General features: G+C 43.3%; 1 protein-coding gene across 4 annotated transcripts in view; it reads right to left on the bottom strand.

Annotated features, from left to right (window-relative positions):
- dcun1d3 (defective in cullin neddylation 1 domain containing 3) overlaps positions 1-23,988 on the bottom strand; it is a 66,489-nt gene extending 42,501 nt beyond the window's left edge. Inside the window, exon 1 of one of the 4 annotated variants that reach the window (XM_072481786.1) lies at positions 23,864-23,988. The gene's annotated coding sequence lies outside the window, so the exon portion shown is untranslated. Of the gene's footprint in view, positions 1-23,810 lie in introns of all 4 variants that reach the window. The other 3 variants (XM_072481785.1, XM_072481788.1, XM_072481787.1) reach the window with 3 other exon arrangements.
- Positions 23,989-24,073: the final 85 nt, after the last annotated feature.

Here is a 24,073-nt window from a genome sequence, read left to right as displayed (position 1 = left end):
TTTGTTAGGATTCCGGACCAGACCCCGATATTTGTTACGCTCCCGGACCAGACCCCGATATTTGTTAGGCTCCCGGACCAGACCCCGATATTTGTTCGGCTCCTGGACCAGACCCCGATATTTGTTAGGCTCCCGGATCAGACCCCGATATTTGTTCGGCTCCTGGACCAGACCCCGATATTTGTTAGGCTCCCGGATCAGACCCCGATATTTGTTCGGCTCCTGGACCAGACTCCGATATTTGTTAGGATTCCGGACCAGACTCCGATATTTTTAGGATCCCGGACCAGACCCCGATATTTGTTCGGCTCCCGGACCAGATCCCGATATTTGTCAGGATTCCGGACCAGACTCCGATATTTGTTAGGATTCCGGACCAGACCCCGATATTTGTTAGGCTCCCGGACCTGACCCCGATATTTGTTAGGCTCCTGGACAAGACCCCGATATTTGTTAGGATTCAGGACCAGACCCCGATATTTGTTAGGATTCAGGACCAGACCCCGATATTTGTTAGATGAGGAGACAGAGTGTCGTATGTAAGATTTTGGTGATACAAAGCTAGGTGGGAATGTAAGCTGTGGGGCAGACACAGAGGATGCAAAAGATACAGACCAGTTAACTGAGACTGGTTCCTGGATGAGAGAGTTGCCCTTTGATGAGAGCGTGTGTAAAATGGGTCTTTATTCTGGAATTTAGAAGAATAATCTCACTGAAACATTAATTTACTGAAGGGGTTGACTGGGTATATACGGAAACATTATTTTCCCAGGCTGGGGGACCTAGAACAAGGGGGCCCAGGGTTAGGATATGGGGCTGATCATTTAGGACTGAGATGAGGAGAAACTTCTTCACTCAAAGGGTTGTGAATCTTTGGAATTCTCTTCCACGGAGAGTTGTGGAAGCTCAATCGTTGAACATATTTTAAGGCTGAGAAAAACTGATTTCTTGTCTCAGGATTAATGGGATATGGGGAGCGAGCAGAAAAGTGAAGTTGAAGCCAGCTATGAGCGTACCGAATAGAGCAGGATGGATGGGTTATGTGGTTTTCTCCAGGTTCGATTTCTAGCATTCTTATTAAAATAGGCCTTGGTATTCCAGAGTTAGGGAAAAGGGAGGAATGACTTCTAGGTTTCCTCGCCTGATTATTCACCAGCAGTTCCCATCATTTCACCAAGGGTGTGATTCAACCACGAGTTGCAATGTCTGCTAACACATTGTCAAGCTCACACATTGAAAACAAAATCCAAGTATGCAATGTCATCAGTCTCTCCAATATTTCATACACAATGTCTAAACCTTCAAGTTTAGCAACTTATTTTGCACACCACGATATCCCACAAATACCAGCGAGATAAATAATCAGTGTTTGGCTTGTTGGTGGTGTTTATCGAGGGAGAAATGTTGACCAGGCTTCAACTAAATTCTGCTCTTCAAATAATACCCTGGAAATGTTATAGTTACACCTGAACCAACACCAATTTAGATTGCATCAAGATGATGGTACCTCTGAAAATAAGTACTGGGCTACATTGGCGTGCCAAACTGGAGTGCTGAAGTCCCGGGGTGGGGCTCAATTAGACCCTCCTGACCGAGTACAAGAAATAGTCAAATTTGGATAAAGCAACAGAATGCAATCAACACTTGTGGATTATGAACCCATTAAGGAGACAACACCTTTTAGGAGAAAGATATTGACTGGAAAATTATGGAAGGAAAACCCCCAAGTGAATACTCAAACGAAAGACCATTTTCCTGGTTGTAAATATCGGCAATGGACCAATAAAATACCGTAAGATTTTACAAACAGGGCAAAAAAAAATCTAGTTTCAAAACAGATTTTGGTTAATTATTCAAAGTCCTCTTGCATAACCTTTTTCAAATGATACAGCTGACTACCAACAAATTTTAAAATACTCAGTTTCACATGGGATTTCCATAAATTGTCACAAAAAAGATGTAATCATGATGAAATTTAATGTAACATTTATTCTGCAGTATGGGACTACAATTACTCTTTCCTTCCCAAAGGACTCTGGTCATTTGGATTGTTCAGGTGTTCAAGACTATTGAATTAATAGCCCGCAGGTGAAATATTACTTGAATGCTAAGCATCACATTTGTCCCTTGCACCAGCTGATGACAAATTTAGCAACAGGTTCTGATTTCTGCCAGATTAGCTTCGTGACACATTCCATATTTGGAACTGAAACCTCTTGTGAATTGCTACACCGCATCTTTGCTAACAGATTTTCAATATTGCAGCAACTTCAAGAGAATAGATCAAATGACACAAGTCCTTTCAACCGCAGTGTGAAAATTAAATCAGAACAAAATTTCACCTACGTCTGCTCGTCTGACTAATTCCATTTATTCTGAATGTTAGATCTCATTGTTTCTCGTGGAATAAATAGAATATTCCTCTGTTGTTTTTCTAATGAAAACATATGGCATAAAGAAAATACATTCCAGTAAAACACAGGCTTCAATAATTTTATAGTTGGAACCACAAGAGTACAGAAAAAGGCCATTCAGCCCAACTAGTCTATTCTGTCACATGAGCCTGCCCCCATCTAACCAGTCAGCATTACCTTCCGTGCTTTTTCCCTTATCTAGTTTCCCCATGAGGAATCCCTTCTCATGCACAGAATAATAAAGCCAATTAATTAGTCAGTTACAGTTATCCATAATGCATCCAGGCATATTTTTTGATAGAAAGAGGCTTCTACACTAGAAAGTGAACAGTGTTGGGCAGCATGGTGGCACAGTGGTTAGCCCTGCTGCCTCACGGCGCCGAGGTCCCAGGTTCGATCCCGGCTCTGGGTCACTGTCCGTGTGGAGTTTGCACATTCTCCCCGTGTTTGCGTGGGTTTCGCCCCCACAACCCAAAAGATGTACAGGGAAGCTTGATTGGCCACGCTAAAGTTCCCCTTAATTGGAAAAAATGAATTGGGTACTCTAAATTTATTTTTTTTAAAGAAAATGAACACTGTTGTAATGTTCTTCCTATAAACTGTCAATTGCTTTGTGATAATTCATTTGCACATTGTGTAAGCTTCTGAAGTACGGCTATAATCCACAAAGGGTCTGGTTCTTTTTTTTTTTTAAATCCTCATTTCAGTAAAATGTAATTATTTAATGATGGTCAAACTCTGCATCATTTCCTAATCCAGTGGTGAACTAGGATTTTCACACCTGAATGTTCAATCTAGAACAAAAAAACATTGCTATAATCTGAACCAAATTTGATCCAATTATCTTGCTTACTTGACCCAAATTCATAGCCAGAATCATTTTGAACAGGAACAAAACGCATCATCCAAAAGCGGTTAACATTATTGCCTTTTAATTTTTTATTAAAATATTTTTATTCAAGGCATTTAACAACTATACACAGAATATCAACCCAATAAACAACCACAATCGTCCAACCCCCCTGACACCAACAGCCCACCATGTCCTGTCTTCCCCATTTCCTCTAAACTCCTCCCCTTGCTGACCTCTCAATTCTCATTGAAGAAATCGATGAACGGTTTCCACCTCTGGGCAAACCCCCTCTACCGCCCCCTCGCAAAGTGAACCTTCTCCAACCTCAGGAATTCTGCCAGGCCGCTCAACCCCCCCCCCCCCCCCCCCCCCCCCCCCGCACGGCGGCTCTGAGTCCACCACCCCAACAAAATCTGTCTCCGGGCTATCAGGGAGGCAAAGGCCAGCACATCGCCCCCCCCCCCCCCCGCAAAGAACCTGCTCATCTTGCGACGTCATGCGGATCCTAGGCACCACTTTAAACTGGGTGAGGCTTAACCGCGCACATGACGAGGATGCGTTCACCCTCCTCCGCAAGGCCTCCACGCACGTCCCAGCTCCTCCTCCCATTTGCGCTTAATATCCTCCACCGGAGTGCCCTCCCTCTCCATCATTTCTTTATAAACATCTGACACCTTCCCCTTCTGTATTTTGTCCTCTGATAGCAGCAGTCCTAGAAAGGATGGCACCTCTCCCTCCCAAAATCCCAAATTTACAGGTACCTAAAACCATTTCCCTTGGGCAATTCCTTCAACCCTGCAAATTTGCCCCATCAACAAGTCCCTGAAATACTCAATCCCCACCAGCCGCCACTCCCAGAACCTGAGGTCCAGCCCCGTCGCCACAAACCTATGGTTGTCGTAGATCGCAGTCCACAATAATGTACCCTTCCACCCAAAATGCTGCCTTCACTACCCCCGCACCCTTAATGCTAACACCACCACTGGACTCACGGAGTACCTGGCCAACAAGAACGGCAAAAGCGCAAACAACAAAACCCTCAAACTGATTCCCTTATACGATGCCACCTCCAAACACTCCCACCATCGCAACATTTGCCGCCCAATAATGATTTATCAAATTCGGCAGCGCCACCAGCTGCTCTGTCGACCACTGGGCGGGCAGTGCTGCCCCCTTGCCCTCCGCCATCTTCACCTGTGGTGCACCATTCAACACCGTCTATGGCAAGTAGTGCGAGAAAATTATGCGACGACATAAATCTTCTCAAAGACAATTTGGGATGAGTAACAAATGCTGAATTTGCCTCCAATGTCCACATTCCATTTAAAAATCTATAAACTGAAGCTTTCCAGATTCTGAATGTGTATTTTTCAAATTCACATTCGAAACTCATTCCTGGCCCACTAATTCTCTCTAATCTTCAACTGGTGTAAATCACCTTCCTCACTGACCATATAATCCTGCCGCACCATTAAAACCACCAGCATAGTTGGCAAATGCTCTTTCCTGCTGAAAACTGTCCCGAGTATCTGTTTTCTTTCTAGCCCTATCAGATATTCTGAGAATGCTATTGGAGGCGAATACAATCAATTTAGCAGTTAACTTGGAGTGAGTCACTGCACACAGCTGACCAACTTAAAACTCTTCAAATGAGCTCAGCATCAGCTTTTGACAAGCTGATCTCAAAGGGGTTAATGACATCCTAGCAATATACCAGAACCCAGAGCTGAACTTCAAACTGCAACCAAAATACAAATCCTAGCAGAAATAAAAGCTAAATACTGCAGATGCTGGAGTCAAACAAAAATAGATTGTGCTGGAAAAACTCAGCCGGTCTGGCAAAATCCGTAAGGAGAATAAACAGAGTTAACATTAGAGTGTGTGTGACCCTTCTTCAGAACTAAAGAGAGGAAGAAATGTGCTGGATCACATACTGTATAAGAGGGGGTGGAACAGCTGGAACAGTAGTGAGTGGGAGCTGGGAGAGATTACAAAGATGTAGCAAAGCTTAAGAACAAGTGACAGATAGGGGAGGGGAAGGGAGGTTTTTTTGCACAGGAACAAAAAATGGCGAGATGGAGGGGAAAGGTCACAATTTAAGGTTGTTGAACTCAATATTGAGTGCCAAGGGCTGTAACGTGGCTAATCGGACGATGAGTTGCTGCTCCTCCAGTTTACGTTGGGCTTCACTGGAGCATTGCAGCGGCCAAGGACGGACATGCAAGGGGCTGAGTTGAAATGGCATGCAACAAGAAGGTTGGGATCATGCTTGTGGACTGAGCAAAGGTGTTCCGCAAAGCAGTCAACCAGTCTGCGTTTAGCCTCCCAATGTACAGGGGGCCGCATTGGGTGTAGTGAATAGCGTTGTTTGCCATTTCAATTCAGCACCTTGCTCCCATGCCCACATGTCCATCCTTGGCTTGCTGCAATGCTCCAGTAAAACCACCCCAAATCCAACACTTGGGAGCGAGGGAGTTATGGCGCCATTGTTTCATTTTATATTTATACCACAATGCCCAAAATATGGGCAGCACGGTAGCACAGTGGTTAGCATAGTTGCTTCACAGCGCCAGAGAAACGGGTTTGATTCCCGACTTGGGTCACTGTGTGGAGTCTGCACGTTCTCCCTGTGTCTGCGTGGGTTTCTTCCGGGTGCTCCAGTTTCCCCCCCACAAGTCCCAAATGACGTGCTTGTTAGGTAATTTGGACATTCTGAAGTCTCCCTGTGTGTACCTGAACAGGCGCTGGAATGTGGCGACTAGGGGCTTTTCACAGTAACTTCATTGCAGTGTTAATGTGAGCCTACTTGTGACAATAAAAAATATAATTATTATCCACAGATAGTAAGTTAAGTTCAAGTCGCTTTGATTCTACGCTATTTCAGCATTTCTACTGTCTACAGCTGCAGAGCTCGGAGAGAGGTAGATGTTTTGATCTGTGTCAGTTCCATAAACCCTTCCACTGGACATGCATGAATTATTTTCCTAATCATGAATCTGGTTTAGATCGCTGTGTACCTACAAATCGGGGGTTTGTGGTGCAGTGGACAGCACCCTACCTTGGAGCAGGCAAGGTTTTGGGTTCCCTTCCCTCCCCAGAATCTGCAAATCCTTCCAACACACCAATAGTAGGTGCTAAGACTGGGAGAGATTCCTGGTCAGCTATGTGATAGAAAGAATATTGAACTTGCTTCCATCACTATCCATAACTCCAGACTATAACATGCACGCAAAACAAAAAAGTGTGTGCCATTGCGACTCTGAGAAAACTATAACACACCACCATACCTACAAAGAATAGGAGCAAGCGAACAGTACAAGTATGGATTCATGGTGATGCATAACAGCTTATTTTGCCACGGTTTTGCAAAACTTTAGAAGCAGGGATTCAGGCTTCATATAGCTTCTATAACACATCATTTTATTTTATAATTATACAACGATTTTTGACCCAGAAGCAGTACAGAACAATAGAATTGTACATTTTTTAAATCATCGAATCTGTAACTGGTTTTAAGAATGTTTGAAAAGAAGGATTAAGAATTTGCACCAATTGTAATGGGGTCACAATTGTAATTTTCTTGAATAAAAGGAAATACTGGTCCATGTGAGCTAGCGACCTTGGACCTGGAAGCAATATCTGTAGACAAAGGAGAGCTACGGGCAGAGAGAACAGAGAAGGGATATTTTCAAGGAGCGTAACACAGTTAAACAGGACAGCAAGCCAAAGACAGAGTTTAGGGTTAGAGCAGAGATTGTGAATGGCATTGGTTTTTGTAATAAAAATTACAAAAGAAATCCGGTTGGCTTTTCTTGTTTGGGGATTTTTTTGGAGGGTAAATTTGGTTATTTTGGTTTACGGTTCCCCCATAGGGATTGGAACAGTTGTGCCTTGCTCGTTATGATAATCATTTTATGATTCTTGTATGCTGTGACATCATGTGGCGTCTATACACATTTATTTAAATTTAGCCTGGCTGTGTTCGCAGTGAGGTCTGGGTGATGAGGAATTTCCAATCTAAAACCACATTACATCATAATGCCAAAATTATCCTTTGTCTTCCACTATCATCCCCCTCGTCATTTAATCTCTCCCATTTCCATTGTTTCACAGACCTTCCCTCTTGTTCCCCTCCCCCATTCCTTTCCTACCTGCATACTTGCTTAAAACATAGAAAATACAGCACAGAACAGGCCCTTCGGCCCACGATGTTGTGCCGAACCTTTGTCCCAGATTAATCATAGATTATCATAGAATTGACAGTGCAGAAGGAGGCCACCCGGCCCATCGAGTCTGCACCGGCTCTTTGAAAGAGCACCCTATCCAAGGTCAAACCTGGGGCTGGTTTAGCACACTGAGCTAAGTCACTGGCTTTGAAAGCAGACCAAGGCAGCAGCACGGTTCAATTCCCGTACCGGCCTTCCCGAACAGGCGCCGGAATGTGGCGACTAGGGGCTTGTCACAGTAACTTCATTTGAAGCCTACTTGTGACAATAAGCGATTTTCATTTTCAAACACCTACACCCTATCCCCGCAACCCAGCAACCCCACCCAACATTAAGGGCAATTTTGGACACGAAGGGCAATTTATCATGGCCAGTCCACCTAACCTGCACATCTTTGGACTGTGGGAGGAAACCGGAGCACCCGGAGGAAACCCACACACACATGGGGAGGACGTGCAGACTCCGCACAGACAGTGGCCCAAGCTGGAATCAAACCTGGGACCCTGGAGCTGTGAAGCAATTGTGCTATCCACAATGCTACCTTGCTGCCCTAAGAACAAATTAATTTACACTGTATCATTCTACCGTAATCCATGTACCTATCCAATAGCTGCTTGAAGGTCCCTAATGTTTCCGACTCAACTACTTCCACAGGCAATGCATTCCATGCCCCCACTACTCTCTGGGTAAAGAACCTACCTCTGACATCCCCCTATACCTTCCAACATGTTACATCTCTAACCTTTTCCACTTATGAAGCCCATCGATCTGAGCACTTTCTCTCTCCACAGATGCTGCCTGCCCTATTGAGCAGTTTCACCATTTTCTGTTTTTGATTTTCTGATTTTTTAATCTTGCATTTACCACATTGTTTGCTTCTGCATTGTTACAAAGAGGACACCGTTTCAGATCAAAGAAAAGTGTGACAATTTCTAAAAAGCCTTTATTCTAAGGGGATGAAAGCAGTAAGATTTGGTGCCAAAACAACGAGAGTAGGGCCGGTGACAAAAAGCTTGACAAAGGAGATGGACTGGAAGATCTTACGTGGGGCAGTTAAGTTAGAGAGGGGGAGGGTTCAGAGCTTGGGGCACAGGGGGGCTAAAGGCAAGCTAACGAACGGTGGGTGAAGGTAGAGGGGTAGTTTGCAAGATGCCAGAATCAGCGAATTGGAGTGTTCAGGGCTGCAGGTGCTTATATTGACAGAGGAGGGCCAGGCCAAGGATTGAGTTACAGAGGGTAAGTAAGAATGATTATTTGGAGGCACCTCATGACTGTAACACACTGTAGGTCAGTGAGGGGAGATGGGTGAGCTGGACGTTATGTGCGTTGAGAAACATGCAGAGTTTTGAATGAGGTGATGTTTACAGTGTGCAAGATTGGAATGTCAGCCAGCACAGAATTAGAATAATCAAGTCAAGATGACAAATCCATGAAAAGCAGTCTTTGTAACGGAGAGCATACAGGGTCAGAAGCTTGGCTCAGGGTCAAATTGTACTATACAGCTACAGATGGTCAGCTTCTCCCGGGGACCAAGGAGGGGGGGTGGAATTAGAGGTGGGACCGGTGTGGTACTTGTGGGCTGGGCTGAAAACAATGGATTTGATTTTACTAATGTTTCGCTGCAGCAAAGTGCAGCTTATCCAGGGCTGAATGTTAGACAAACAGACAGACAACAGATTGGTGACAGAGGGGCTGAGAGGTGGAGATGGAGAGCTGGGTAACATTCAGATTCATGTGGAACGTGACGCGATGTCTGTGGATATCACTAAGGGCAGTTAAATGGAAAAAGTTAAACTACGCTTAGTCCCAATCAGTATAATTTCCTACTGAAATTGCTATCAATTTGACAAAAAGATACAGTACAGAATGCGAGAGTGTACAATTAACCAGATACAGAAACATGATTGAACAAACACAATGAATCAGAACAAGCTACATGATGAAACAGGTATTTCCAAAACACATACTTTAGTAATTATATCACATGTGCTAGCAGATCTCATTTGCCTTACCTACTGAATGGTAAGGTTCAATCCTCACTTTTAGAGTACCACAATGCATGGTCCAAAAGGAGTTCCTCTTTGTAGCTTTTATATAGCAAAATAAACTCCCACTTTTCCCATTCTTTCAATACATCAACACTTTTTGCACCAAGACTAAAACTGCGTAATATAAATCGAAGGTCAAGGTTTGAACAGACTCTGACGTGAAGCCGAGTGAGACTCTCACATCCAGGGAATCTCAGCCCGTTTTGCTCCAAGATCAGTTTGAGCCTAAACTCCGGTTGCAGCAGACAAAGAAAGACCATTCCCCACTGGTACCACAGTTAGTGTGAACACACCAACAGCCATTTCATCCAGGATCACTGTTCCAATGCACAAGTGGTATTGAGGTTCCAACATTATTTCATCCCTCAAGCTCTACCTTTAACACAATAATTTGGGAACATGAGTGACCATTGAGTACCTCACTCAGCAGTCTGTGTTCCCCAAATTCTCCTTCAAATAAACGTATTGTGAAGATATACACTTGTCAATTCCATATCACACTTGGTGAAAACATTTCGGCAATAGTACCGCGACTATTACAATATCAGAATCTTCTAAAAATAGTTATTTTCTTCTAGTTAGCGAGCTTCAGAGCGGTGAGGCACTATGAAAATTGAGACTGCTGTGACAAGCAACAAGCATAATGAGAAAAATATTAACTAGTAATTTGACAGATCTAGTTTGTGATGTACAACACATATTTTCCAGGGCCAAATCTGATCTATAGAATCCAGTTGACTCGTTTTCATTCCAAATAATTTCTAGCACTGGTGTAAATAGTGGTGTATTCAAACCAGAGACTCGAGGCATTGTCATGTTACTAACTGGCATTAATCAGATTTCTGGTCGACGGAAGTACTAAATATTTTTACTTATTTACTCTCGTATCCAAGGCAAAGCAATCAAAATGAAACCAGATTGACAAGACCAGCCTGACCATAAAATAAAAGGTGCACTATTCCTTCTGTCCAGGATATCCCCACCTTAATGGCCACACCAAGAGGCGGCGGACAAATAGGAAGATCCTATTCGTAAGCCTCTAATATTTTTAGTATTTTGTCACAAGATGGATGTGGCCCCTTTAAATTTTACTTCCACACCTAGTGACTGAGCTAAAAGGCATGCAATCACCAGGTGTCATGCATGCTTTTCATATCCACTTGCAAGGAAAGATATTATTCATATGCAAATACTTCAGATTTCAAAGCAAACAAAAAACACAAACACAGACTTACTTTAATCTTAAAATGTGTCAAGATCCACGTGAAAGAGGCAAATTCCAAGCATTGTGTTTCAGAGATCAATGACACACAGACATACACCAGCTCACACCCTTGAAACAAATTAATCCTCAAATATATATGTAAATTGGTGCTACAGACTGGAGTCTGAGGGAGTTCAAAAAGCATCAAACCATATATCTTTATAACAGAAAAGGAAATAGATGTTAACAGTTCTGCCATTCAAGAGAAATTCCCTATGCCGATTTTCATCTATTGTCTACGTTCCAGGTTTAATTCAGTTTGGAGCTGATAATCCTAACTGGTATTTTTTTCGTAGAATTTACAGTGCAGAAGGAGGCCATTCGGCCCATCGAGTCTGCACCGGCCCTTGGAAAAAGCATCCTACCCAAGGCCATACTTCCACCCTATTCCTATACCTCCACCCTATCCCCGTAACCCCACCTAACCATTTTTGGACACCAAGGGCAATTTAGCATACCAATCCACCTAACCTGCACATCTTTGGACTGTGGGAGGAAACCAGGGCACCCGGAGGAAACCCACGCAAACACGGGGAGAACGTGCAGACGCCGCACAGACAGTGACCCAAGCCAGGAATCGAACCTGGGACCCTGGAGCTGTGAAGCAACTAGGCTAACCACTATGTCCTAATTGTGTTTATTCTTCCAAATTTAAGAATTGCACAGAGGGCTGAGTCAATTAAGGAAACCAAGCAACTACAAGAGTTTCTGTTTGACTACAAAGCAGCATTAGGTCACCACATTATTTTCGATTTAAGTAAGGCTCATCCTTTGTCCTGCTACAGTGAAACAAAAGCAGTGGAGAGAGCTAGCCAGAGGTGTGCTGTTTCAGATCTACAAACACTTGCTTAGCGAGACATCAAGAGGCAAGAACAATCCCATAACAATGCTGGCAATTGGCAAAGAATTTCACCACACCACCAGTTTGTGTGAAAGAGCACTCACTTATTTTGTATTTCTTCCCACGGAGCTACTTTATTAATCGAGAAAACATGGAATTCCAAATCAAAATCATACATTGTGACTGTTGGATAAACGATAACAGCTCCTCACTTTGCAGGGACACAATACTTGGATAAATCTACAAAACAAAGGAACAAGAGTAGGCCATTCAGCCCCTCAAGACATTCAGCCCCTCAAGGGTGGGATTGCTGGGTTGTGGGGATAGGGTGGAGGTGTTGACCTTGGATAGGGTGCTCTTTCCAAGAGCCGGTGCAGACTCGATGGGCCGGGTGGCCTCCTTCTGCACTGTCAATTCTATGATAGTCTATGAAGACTGCCCCACCATTCAATGAGATCGTGGCTGATCTGTGACTCGATATACCTGCCTTTGGCTCATATCCGTTAATATCTTTGCTTAACAAAAAACAATCTATCTCAAATTTAAAATGAACTGTTCCAGTTTCAACTGCTGTTTATGGGAGATAGCTCCAAATCTCTACCACGCTTTGAGCGAAGAAGTTCCTTCTACCATCTCTCCTGAACGGTCTGGCCCTAATTTTTAGTCTATGTCCCCTAGCTTTAGAATCTCCAACCTGTGGAAACAGTTTATCTTTATGTACCCTCTCTTTCCCTGTTAATATCTTGAATACTTCGATAGATCACCCCTTAACCTTCTAAATTCTAGAGAAAACAATTTTTTCTACTCTCATAACTTTCAAAGTTAAATGGAAGAATGTTTCAAATAATTCCATAGAATAAAGTCTGTGCTAGCTCACTTGGTGCCACTCCCCTGCCTGGTCCTTGAAGTCCTGCAAAATTAAAACTTGTAAATTTAGTTTCATATCTCCAATAGAGTTAGCAAGCACAGGACATTCATACAAAAGTACAATATTTATAACATCAGTATGTAACAAAGAACAAAGAAAAGTACAGCACAGGAACAGGTCCTTCGGCCCTCCAACCCTGCGTCGACCATGCTGCCCGTCTAAACTAAAATCTTATACACTTCCGGGATCCGTATCCCTCTATTCCCATCCTATTCATGTATTTGTCAAGATGCCCCTTAAAAGTCACTATCGTCCCTGCTTCCACCACCTCCTCCGGCAGCGAATTCCAGGCACCCTCTACCCTCTGTGTAAAAAAAACTTGTCTCGTACATCTCCTCTAAACCTTGCCCCTCGCACCTTAAACCTATGCCCCCTAGTAATTGACCCCTCTACTCTGGGAAAAAGTCTCTAGACTATCCACTCTGTCTCTGCCACTCATAATTTTGTAGACCTCTATCAGGTTGCCCCTCAACCTCCGTCGTTCCAGTGAGAACAAACAGAGTTTATTCAACCGCTCCTCATAGCTAATGCCCTCCATACCAGGCAACATTCTGGTAAATCTCTTCTGCACCCTCTGTAAAGCCTCCACATCCTTCTGGTAGTGTGGCGACCAGAATTGAACACTGTACTCCTAGTGTGGCCTAATTAAGGTTCGATACAGCATGTATTTTCTTTTACTTCCTTTTCTTTCCATGTACTTAATGATCTGTTGAGCTGCTCGAAGAAAAATACTTTCCACTGTACCTCGGTACACGTGACAATAAACAAATCCAATCCAATCAGTGGATAGATGTAAGTAAACATCCTGCTTGCTTAACAAAATTAGTTTTACTTCTGTAATCTTTGTAATATTTATTATAACATTTTACTTGTAATGAAAGGAGTTGGACATTTCAAATAAAACCCAAGTAAAAACTAAAACTTTAAGACAAGTGCAGGAGTATCTAGTTAGGTTGTAGATCAGCAATGATCCCACGGAATGGCAGACAGGCTCAAGAGGCCAATTCGTGTTCCTATTTCCTCAGCACAAGGAGAGGGTATGGACAGCAGAGCTTCAGATGGCCTTAAGCTTATTAGGAATAGAATGTAGGTGGTGGATGGTCAGGACAGCATTGGAACAAAGGCATGGATAAGGGCTTCAGGAGGCAGGGATGCAATCAGGCAATGTTACAGAGGTGGAAATAGGAAGTCTTCACAACGATGCAGGTGTGTGGGCAGACTGCAGATGCGGGGTCAAATTTGACACCAAGGCCTCACACAGTTACCAGGGAGAGAAATGGAGTTGTGTCAGGAACTGCGAACAGTGATTTCAGTCTTTGCAATAGTTAGCTGGAGGAAACTTCATTAAGAGAATCCCTACAGTGCAGGAGGAAACCATTCGGCCCATTGAACCCGCACCAACCCTCTGAAACAGCACCCTACTAAAGCCCACTCCCCCACCCTATCCCCGTACCCAGTGCTTGTTGGACATGCAGTTTGTTCAAGAGCAATTAGAGGTGGAGAGAGGTGCTGTGGTAGCAGAGCTGGATTTCATCAGATTTATAATCTCCTCTAATGTATCTTTCCTGACCTGCTATTGATATATTTCACATTTTAAATTCAGCTCCATTTAATTTCCCAATTGACAGCGGCAATGCAGGGTTCTCCCATTTGGCTGTAAATGGCGTGGGAGATTCACTCTGTACCATTTAAAGTAAACTAAAACGGCTATGACCAAATAATTTCTAATTAAAGGAAGATTCTCCTCATGAATAACACTTAATAGACGTTTTGAATGATATCCATAATGATACTTTTGTATTCTATCCAACTAATCTCTGGCTTATGCTGAGCGTTCTATTCCATGTGCGATTGGCACTCCCATCACCCACAGCATTACTTCACACGTGATACCAACAATTACAATTCACAGTTCAACAACAGATAAATGGTTGGCAGTAAAAGGGAGTGCACAAGTGAAAGATGTGCTTAAGATCCAACTGGAACTGATGTGCCTCCAAAAGCAAAACATTTTAGCAGACTACGTATTTTTACTTTTGACGCTGTCACTTTTTCTTTGCCCCACAACATTCATATTAGACTCACAAGTTAGGAAACAATATTTGTGTTAAATATTGTTTATTTAATACAGGCTCATTGTTGATTTGCTATATCTGTAAGAGAAGTCAAAAATCTAAAACATTACATGCGTAATTCACCATCCGTAAATCAAGAGTAGTATTGAAGTCTTTGCTTTAGTCAAAATTAAACCCTGTAACAATTTGCATTTTGCCCCGTCACCCTCGAGGTTTGTTTCACCGAACTGTCTTATAATTAGATGTGGGGACTATGATCTTCACTGCCCAGTAACATGTTAAACAACAGCATGATCCAAGAATCAAAAGATAACCCCTATTTCTTCAACTAGCTTCTGAAATAGAGAATGAGCTCTTATGGGGGTTGGGGACTGCAAAGTATAATGAGGCAATAGTTCAATCAAAAGCTGGCTTGTTTTTAAAAACAGGTAAATGAATAGAATGCAATTCTCACATGAGGAATGGTTAATTTCTTAAGCTCCTCAGTTGCACAAACAACAACTTGCATTTATTTAACCCCCCCCCCCCACAGAGAAATGTCCCCGCACACTCCACGTCGGTGCAATCAGATAAAAACGGATGCAAAGACAAAGAGGTGGGTTTCTAAGGGAAGCTGGCGCAGGGATGGCAATGTTTAAAAGGGAATTCAAGATGCTAAATGGTTGAAGGCATGGCTTGCAACAATGGGGCAAGGTGAATCATGGATGCACATAGCAAATAGAAGCTATAGAAAGAGTTCTGGGGGAGGGGTAGATTGGAGGGCAGGTGAAATTTACAGAGATAGGAAATCACTTAAACACAAGGTGGAGAATTTTTCATTAGCAGCACTGGGAGACCAGAGACAAAGGAGAGCTCAAGCGAGGGGCTCAAGTGGGCGGCACGGTAGCACAGTAGTTAGCACTGTTGCTTCGCAGCGCCAGGGTCCCGGGTTCGATTCACAGCTTGGGTCACTGTGTGTGCGGAGTCTGCACGTTCTCCCCGTGTCTGTGTGGGTTTCCTCCAGGTGCTCCGGTTTCCTCCCACCAGTCCCGAAAGACGTGCTGTTGGGTGAATTGGGCATTCTGAATTCTCCCTCTGTGTACCCGAACAGGCGCCGGAATGTGGCGACTAGGGGCTTTTCACAGTAACTTCATTGCAGTGTTAATGTAAGCCTACTTGTGACAATAAAGATTATTAAAAGACCATGCATGCACACTCCAAGATGATGGGGATTTCACCCACCAAGCTGTTAGTTAAGACACCATCATAATTAAAATCAGGGTGCACGAGGCTTCCAAATATCTGCTCCAGCTAAGCCCCACTGCAAGAGAAATGAAATTACACCCGACCCCTTGAGGTGTCACAAGGACACCCAATTTCTCACAATCTCAAGAAATGTTCGAGATTGAATGCATGTTGGTCAATTGGGACCAAATTTAGTTTGAGATATTAGTTATGGAATTTATTTCAGCACAACATACACAAATTAAGTTTTAGGTTAATAATCAAGATTAAGCAAGTTGTCGCCTTTGATTTAACTTACACAGTTCTAATACTAAACAATAGTACAGATTAGATCATATTTTTCAACCCTGTCCCTATTTCAAGCTCCACACAGTCCTTCATCTGTTTATCAAACACATATTCTCAATGGTTTGTTTTATAGAGTGCTCATTTATAGCATTTTATTTCTCATTGCACTCCTGAGAAATTCTCAAGACATAAACTTGAAGTCGTACATTTTCCTGAATGAACTTTTGTTTTGTATTAGTCTCTTTCTTCATGAGTATTTCCAATATAGTTTAATTTAATGCATCATGATTAGCCTCTGAACAAACAAAAGTTATTATAAACTATATATCATAATAAACAGAAATCAGCTTGCTTTCCCACCATAATCAGATGCTTTTTTTCATTGAGTGCTCAAAGTGGGTGGTGGGGATTTGCACTTTGGGTCTATGCTGTTGCATCCCAGGTGAAGAATACCGGGGATAGATGGGGCAGAGTTAAGCTTTTGTCCTCTGTCCCTTAGCCCCAACCTAAACAAGTTCCAACTGCAAAGTGAATTATCCATTTTCGCACCTGCTATGCATGGGAGTCTCAGTACAGCTACCACAGAATCGCTGGTTTAATTCAGTGAACTTGAATTCAGGAGTTGGATTGAAATCAACAAAATTCAATTCACTTAACAACTGTTCAAAAGCCAGATATCCAAGAATACAATGATTTACCAATAATATTGATTGTCCGTCCCCCTCCCCAGTCCGCACATGTATGTCAGAATCTCCATTTTCACCCCTTTCTTTAACATTACCCTCGAGGCCCTTCAAGATTCCTTTCATTTGATCTTATTATTAATTGACCAAGGGGAGAAAAATATAGCTCAAGAGGGAGTCAAGTTTGAGACTTTTGATGCCAATTGAGACTTGGGTTTAATCTAATATCCTAGCTGAGAGACTATTGCATCAATAGCACACACTCTATATACATAAATCTTAAAATATTTCCCAACTTCCAAAATGTAAACTTTCATTTATTTACTCATGTTCATTACATTAATTCCCAAAAGAGTCCAGGAGATTATATTGAAATCTAAATCTACTGCACAAAACATCAGGGCCCATTTAGCACTTTCTTTTTTTTAGGAAAGACATATTAAAATCTTGCGGTAACTACAAAATGAATTTATCGTACCATGTACATTACTGTGGCTCAGTGGTAGCGCCTTCACCTCAGAGTCAGAAGCTTGTGGATTTAAGGCTATCTACACAGACCAGATTTATAACCCAAACAGACATGGCAGTGCAGAACTGAGTGCTAATCTTTCATTCAGATGAAAGATTAAGTGGAAGCCCTGACCCCCCTTCTCATGTGGGCAAAGAAAAGGCCTATGGTACTACTTAGAAGAAAATAATAGGAGTACGCCATGCATCATTTTTTTTTTTATTAAGGGGCAATTTAGTGTGGCCAATCTACCTATCCTGCACATCTTTTGGGTTGTGGGGGCGAAACCAATGCAAACACAGGGAGAATGTGCAAACTCCACACAGACAGTGACCCAGAGCTAGGATCGAGCCTGGGACCTCGGCGCCGTGAGGCAGGAATGCTAACCACCTCGCCACCGTGCTGCCCTCGACATGCATCATTTAATAAGATCACAACTGATTGTTGACCTCAGCTCTATGTTCCCATCCAATACGCACATCCCTAGATTACCTTATCGTCCAAAATTCTATACATCTCAGCCTGGAATATACTCAACCACCAAACATGCACAGCTTTTGTGAGGTAATGCATTTTGGAAGGGCTAATGCAGGTAGGGAATATACAGTGAATGGTAGAACCCTCAAGAGTATTGAAAGTCAAAGAGATCTAGGAGTACAGGTCCACAGGTCATTGAAAGGGGCAACACAGGTGGAGAAGGTAGTCAAGAAGGCATACGGCATGCTTGCCTTCATTGGCCGGGGCATTGAGTATAAGAATTGGCAAGTCATGTTGCAGCTGTATAGAACCTTAGTTAGGCCACACTTGGAGTATAGTGTTCAATTCTGGTCGCCACACTACCAGAAGGATGTGGAGGCTTTAGACAGGGTGCAGAAGAGATTTACCAGAATGTTGCCTGGTATGGAGGGCATAAGCTATGAGGAGCGATTGAATAAACTCGGTTTGTTCTCACTGGAACGAAGGAGGTTGAGGGGCGACCTGATAGAGGTATACAAAATTATGAGGGGCATAGACAGAGTGGATAGTCAGAGGCTTTTCCCCAGGGTAGAGGGGTCAATTACTAGGGGGCATAGGTTTAAGGTGAGAGGGGCAAGGTTTAGAGTAGATGTACGAGGCAAGTTTTTTACGCAGAGGGTAGTGGGTGCCTGGAACTCACTACCGGAGGAGGTAGTGGAAGCAGGGACGATAGGGACATTTAAGGGGCATCTTGACAAATATATGAATAGGATGGGAATAGAAGGATACGGACCCAGGAAGTGTAGAAGATTGTAGTTTAGTCGGGCAGTATGGTCGGCACGGGCTTGGAGGGCCGAAGGGCCTGTTCCTGTGCTGTACATTTCTTTGTTCTTTCTAGGATAGAGAATTCCAAATATTCACAAACCTCAAGTGATGCTCCATGGTTCTAGAAACTCCGTCTTGAGAAACAGCCTCCCAGCATCTATCATACTAAGCCCTCGCACAATCTCATATTTCAATGAGATCACCTCTCATTTCGAAACCCCAGAGAGTTGAGGCCCATTCTATGCAATCGCTCTTCACAGGACACTGCTCTCATCCCTGGAATCAATCTAGTGCACCTTCATTGTGCCCTCACAGACAAATGCATTCTTATTTTCGATACAGAGATCAGAAATGTGCACAGTATTCAGGATGAAGTCTCACAAAAGTCTTGTACAATTGCAGCAAGAAAATTGGACAGAATATTTTTATAAAGAATGACGAAACGATTAATACGGAAGGAAAAATTAGTCTAAGAGAAAACTAGCTAGAAGTATTAGGACACACAGTAAGATTTTCTATGGATATTTAAAAAAGAAAAGTTAAAATAAACATTGGCCCTACAAAAAAGGAGTCTGGGAGTTAATGGAAAATAAGGTGATGACAGATGAATTGAATGAGTATTTTGCCTGGATCCTGAATTTAGAGGATACAAGGAACATCCCAGAAATGGCTGTAAGTCAGGGATTGGGAGGGAGGAATCTTGCAAATTTATAGAACTGCGGGCTGACAAATCCCTGGAGTTCATCCTAGGGTCTGAAAATGAGATGCTAGTGAGTTAGTTGGTTTCAGTTTTCCAAGATTCCCCAGATTCAGGAAGATCCCATGTAATCGGAAAATAGCCAAAAAGAGAGGGACACAGAAAGAGGGAAACTGTAGGCCAGTTAGCTTAATATCAGTCACAGGGAAAATGTTAGAGGCTATTATTAAAGACATTATAACAGGGTGCAGCACGGTGGCGCAGTGGTTAGCATTGCTGCCTCACGGCACCGAGGTCCCAGGTTCGATCCCGGCTCTGGGTCCGTGTGGAGTTTGCACATCCTCCCTGTGTTTGCGTGGGTTTCGCCCCCACAACCCAAAGATGTGAAGGGTAGGTGGATTGGCCACACTAAATTGCCCCTTAATTGGATGAAATTAATTGGGTACTCTAAATTTATTTTTAAAAATACATTATAACAGGGCACTCGGTTAGGTTGAAGGTAATCAGAGTCAACATGGTAATAAAATAGTAACAGATGCAATGGATAAAGAGAAACTGGTGGATGTACCGTGCTTTGATTTCCAGAAGAATACTGTGTACAGTATTGATCTCCTTGTATAAGGAAATATGCAAATGCATTGGAAGCACGGCACAGGTTTATTAGATTCATTTACTAATACCTGGAACGGTTGTTTTATGAGGAAAGGTTGGACATCTAGGCTTGCATCCCAAGTGCCTCAAAGTCTATTGTGGAAAATAAAAGCTCATGGTGTAGGGGTAACATATTGGCGCGTATAGAATATTGGCTAGCTGACAGGATTCAGAGTAGGCATAAATGGGTCATTTTCTGGCTGGCAGATGTGATTAGTGGTGTGCCACAGGAATCAGTGCTGGAGCCTTAACTCTTTACAATTGATATAAATGATTTGGAGGAAGGGACCAATGGTATGGTTGCTAAATTTTCTGATGACACAAAGATAGGTAGGAAAGTAAGTTGTGAAGAGGACATAACGAGGCAACAAAAGGATATAGGTAGGTTAGGTGAATGGGCAAAGGATCTGGCAAATGGAGTATAATGTGGGAACATGTGAGACTGCCCATTTTGACAGGACAAATAAAATGGTGAGAGATTGCAGAGCTCCCAGATGCAGCGGGATCTGGGAGCCCTAGTGCTTGAATCACAAAAGGCTAGTATGCAGATGCAGCAAATAATTAGCAAAGCTAATAGAATATTATTGTTTATTGCAAAGGGAATTAAATACAAGAGTAGGACAGTTATGCTTCAGTTATACTGCACATTGGTGAGACCACATTTGGAGTACTGTATACAGTGATGGATTTCCTTACTTAAGAAAATATGTAAATACATTGGAAGCCATTCAGAGGTGTTAGATTAATACCTGGAATGGGCAGAACCCTTTAGGGGCTGGTTTAGCACAGGGCTAAATAGCTGGCTTTTAAAGCAGACCAAGGCAGGCCAACAGCACGGTTCAATTCCCGTGCCAGCCTCCCCTAACAGACGCTGGAATGTGGCGACTAGGGGCTTTTCACAGTAACTTCATTTGAAGCCTACTTGTGACAATAAGCAATTTTCATTTAATTTCATTTTCATGTTTTATGAGGAAAGTTGGACAAGCTAGCTTGTATCCATCGGAGTTTAGAGGACTAAAGGGGACTTGATTGAAACATAAGATCCTGAAGGGCTTGACAGGGTAGATTTGGAAAGGATGTATATTCTTCTATGGGAATCTAGAACTAGGGACCACTATTTAAAAATAAGGGGTTCAGCCCATTTAAAACAGAGACGAGGATAAAACATTTCTCAGGTGGTTGAGACACTTTGGAATTCTCATCCTCAAAAGGTGATTGAGGTAGTCTTTGAATATCTTTCAGGCAGAAGTAAATAGGTTCTTGATAAGCAATGGGGTGAAGCGTTTTCAGAGTAGGCAAGAATGCGAAGGTTAAAATGAGACTTATTGAATGTTGGAGCGGGATCAAGCAGCTAAGTTGCCTACTCCTGCTCCAAACAGGACTGTTTAGCACAGGGCTAATTTGCTGGCTTTGAAAGCAGACCAAGGCAGGCCAGCAGCATGGTTCAATTCCCGTACGAGCCTCCCCGAACAGGCGGCGGAATGTGGTGACTAGGGGCTTTTCACAGTAACTTCATTTTGAAGCCTACTTGTGACAATAAGCGATAAGTATGGCAACTGCTCGGCCCAGGACCACAAGAAACTTCAGAGAGTCGTGAACACCGCCTAGTCCACCACACGAACCTGCCTCCCATCCATTGACTCCATCTACACCTCCCGCTGCCTGGGAAAAGCGGGCAGTATAATCAAAGATCCCTCCCACCCGGCTTACTCACTCTTCCAACTTCTTCCATCGGGCAGGAGATACAGAAGTCTGAGAATACGCACGAACAGACTCAAAAACAGCTTCTTCCCCACTGTTACCAGACTCCTAAATGACCCTCTTATGGACTGACTTCATTAACACTACACCCTGTATGCTTCATCCGATGCCAGTGCTTATGTAGTTACATTGTATATGTTGTGTTGCCCTATTGTGTATTTTCTTTTATTCCCTTTTCTTCTCATGTACTTAATGATCTGTTGAGCTGCTCGCAGAAAAATACTTTTCGCTGTACCTCGGTACATGTGACGATAAACAAATCCAATCCAATCATTTCATTTCAAATTCATTTGTTCTTGTAGTCTAACCTCCTTACAGAAAAATGTCACCATGTAATGAGGCTTCATAATTGCTTGTTGCACCTGTAGGTTAACCTTGTGGTTCTTGTATAACAGAACCTAAAGTTCTCTGAACATCAACATTTAATAGGTTTGCATTATTCCAAAATATTATTTTTTCTAGTCTTCCTACCAAAGTGAATAACTTTGTTTACAATCATTATTCTCCATCCCCACCTTCTTTCCCATTCACTGAACGTATCTAAACCGTTGCAGACTTGTGCCCTCGTGGTTTACTTTCCCACCTAATTTTGTACTGTCAACAAAACGAGTAGATTACATTCAGACCCATCATCCAAGTCATCAATATAAATGGTAAATAACAAGCCTCGGCAATGATCCTGGTGGGACTTCTATAGTAACATCTTGCCAACCTGAATAATATTTGTTTATTCCTACTCTGTTTTGTCACTTAATCAATCCTGTATTATTCTAAAACATTCCACTAACCCCATGTGCAGAAATCTTGAGCAATCCTTACAGGCAATACCTTATCAAATGCTTTTAGAAAATCCAAACATGCCAGAAGAGCTTGGGGAATTCATCTGGTGTTAAGGCTAATATTTATTCCTTTACCCAACACCCCTAAAACAAATAATCTGGTCTTTAACACAGGTTCTGATTTTGGGACCTTGCTGCGTGCAAATTGGGTGCTCAGTCTACTGCATGACAAAAATGCACTTTAACAATATTGTGTGGCCTCAAATTGCTTTGCGGCGCCCTGAAGTTGTGAACGGTTATGGAAATCCAAGTCTTATTTTCAGCAATGTCTACAGCACATATATATAGCATGCACATATATAATCTGCAGATCATGAAAGTGGATTTTAACTATTTTTAAATTAAGATTTTGAAATTTTAGCTACAGCAATAACATATTGTATGCCAAACATTGGTAATATGAATGACAGGGATTGTAACATCCCAGGAGTTTAACATTCTCATCTGTAACATAGGTGTGGCCCAGGGTATTCTACAACTTGACAATAAACTGCTCAACGTTGCTTACTCTCCAACACCCCCCAATCGCCCCATTCAAAGTTCCATCTTCATTTTAGAATACAGTGCTTGTGTGTAGGATCATTGCGGATGCCCGAAATTGATTACAACCAACCCATCAGCGATGCAGCTTGAAGCTCTTCTCTCTATCATTGTTTCCGCTGAGGAAACCAGAGCTCAGGAGAGGTGCAATTCCTGATCTTGTTTCCCTGTGCAATGAAAGGAAAATCCCATCTCCCCGACTTCAGGCCAAACACCGACACAATCAGCCCAGCCCTGCAGGAACGGGATTTCAGTACCCGGGAAAGGGGGGAGTTGCCGACCACACTCAGACGAGATAAAAACATGCCACGTTTGAGGAATTTGATGGAACTCATCTCGATCCAGACTTACATTATTTGATAAAACAAAAAAACCAAAACATTGCCATCGTTACCGCAGACCACACACCACAGATCGAGGTAAACACTGGACCTGGGGGGGGGGGGGGGGGGGGGGATTACTAATAACCTCAGTTTAATCCAGCCACCGACAGTGAGCAAGCCCCCAGACTGCTGCCCGGGATGGACATTGTGGAGGGTTAGTCACAGGCACCCGCGCCACCACAGGCTCCCCCTCCGGCCCCCGGAGAGCACAGGAAAGGCAGGGGCGGCCTGAGGCCTGCTCACCACAGCGGGGCGGACCAGCCCGACCCGGTCAGCGACATGCCGCCCGCCCGCACGGCCACTAACCGGACAGCCACGCGCCACCCTTTCCACGGGCGTACGGACGAAGAGGCACCCACCGTTCCGCGGATACTCTGAGGAGACAGAAACTTCCCCTCATCACTTCCTACTGCGCCGGGCAGCCAGGCTCTCCGCCTGCGCATTACCTCATCAAACCTTGCGGTCAGACAACAGTGACGCAGTGACGCAAGGCGCGGAGGGAGGGGGCGGGGCAGGAGGCGGGGCTTGTTTCCCGGGGAAGGGAAAGTGAAAACGTTCAGGCATTGGGT

The sequence above is a fragment of the Scyliorhinus torazame genome, chromosome 17 (assembly GCF_047496885.1).
Source record: "Scyliorhinus torazame isolate Kashiwa2021f chromosome 17, sScyTor2.1, whole genome shotgun sequence".
Lineage (NCBI taxonomy): Eukaryota > Metazoa > Chordata > Chondrichthyes > Carcharhiniformes > Scyliorhinidae > Scyliorhinus > Scyliorhinus torazame.
This window is presented reverse-complemented; position numbering and strand designations above follow the sequence as displayed.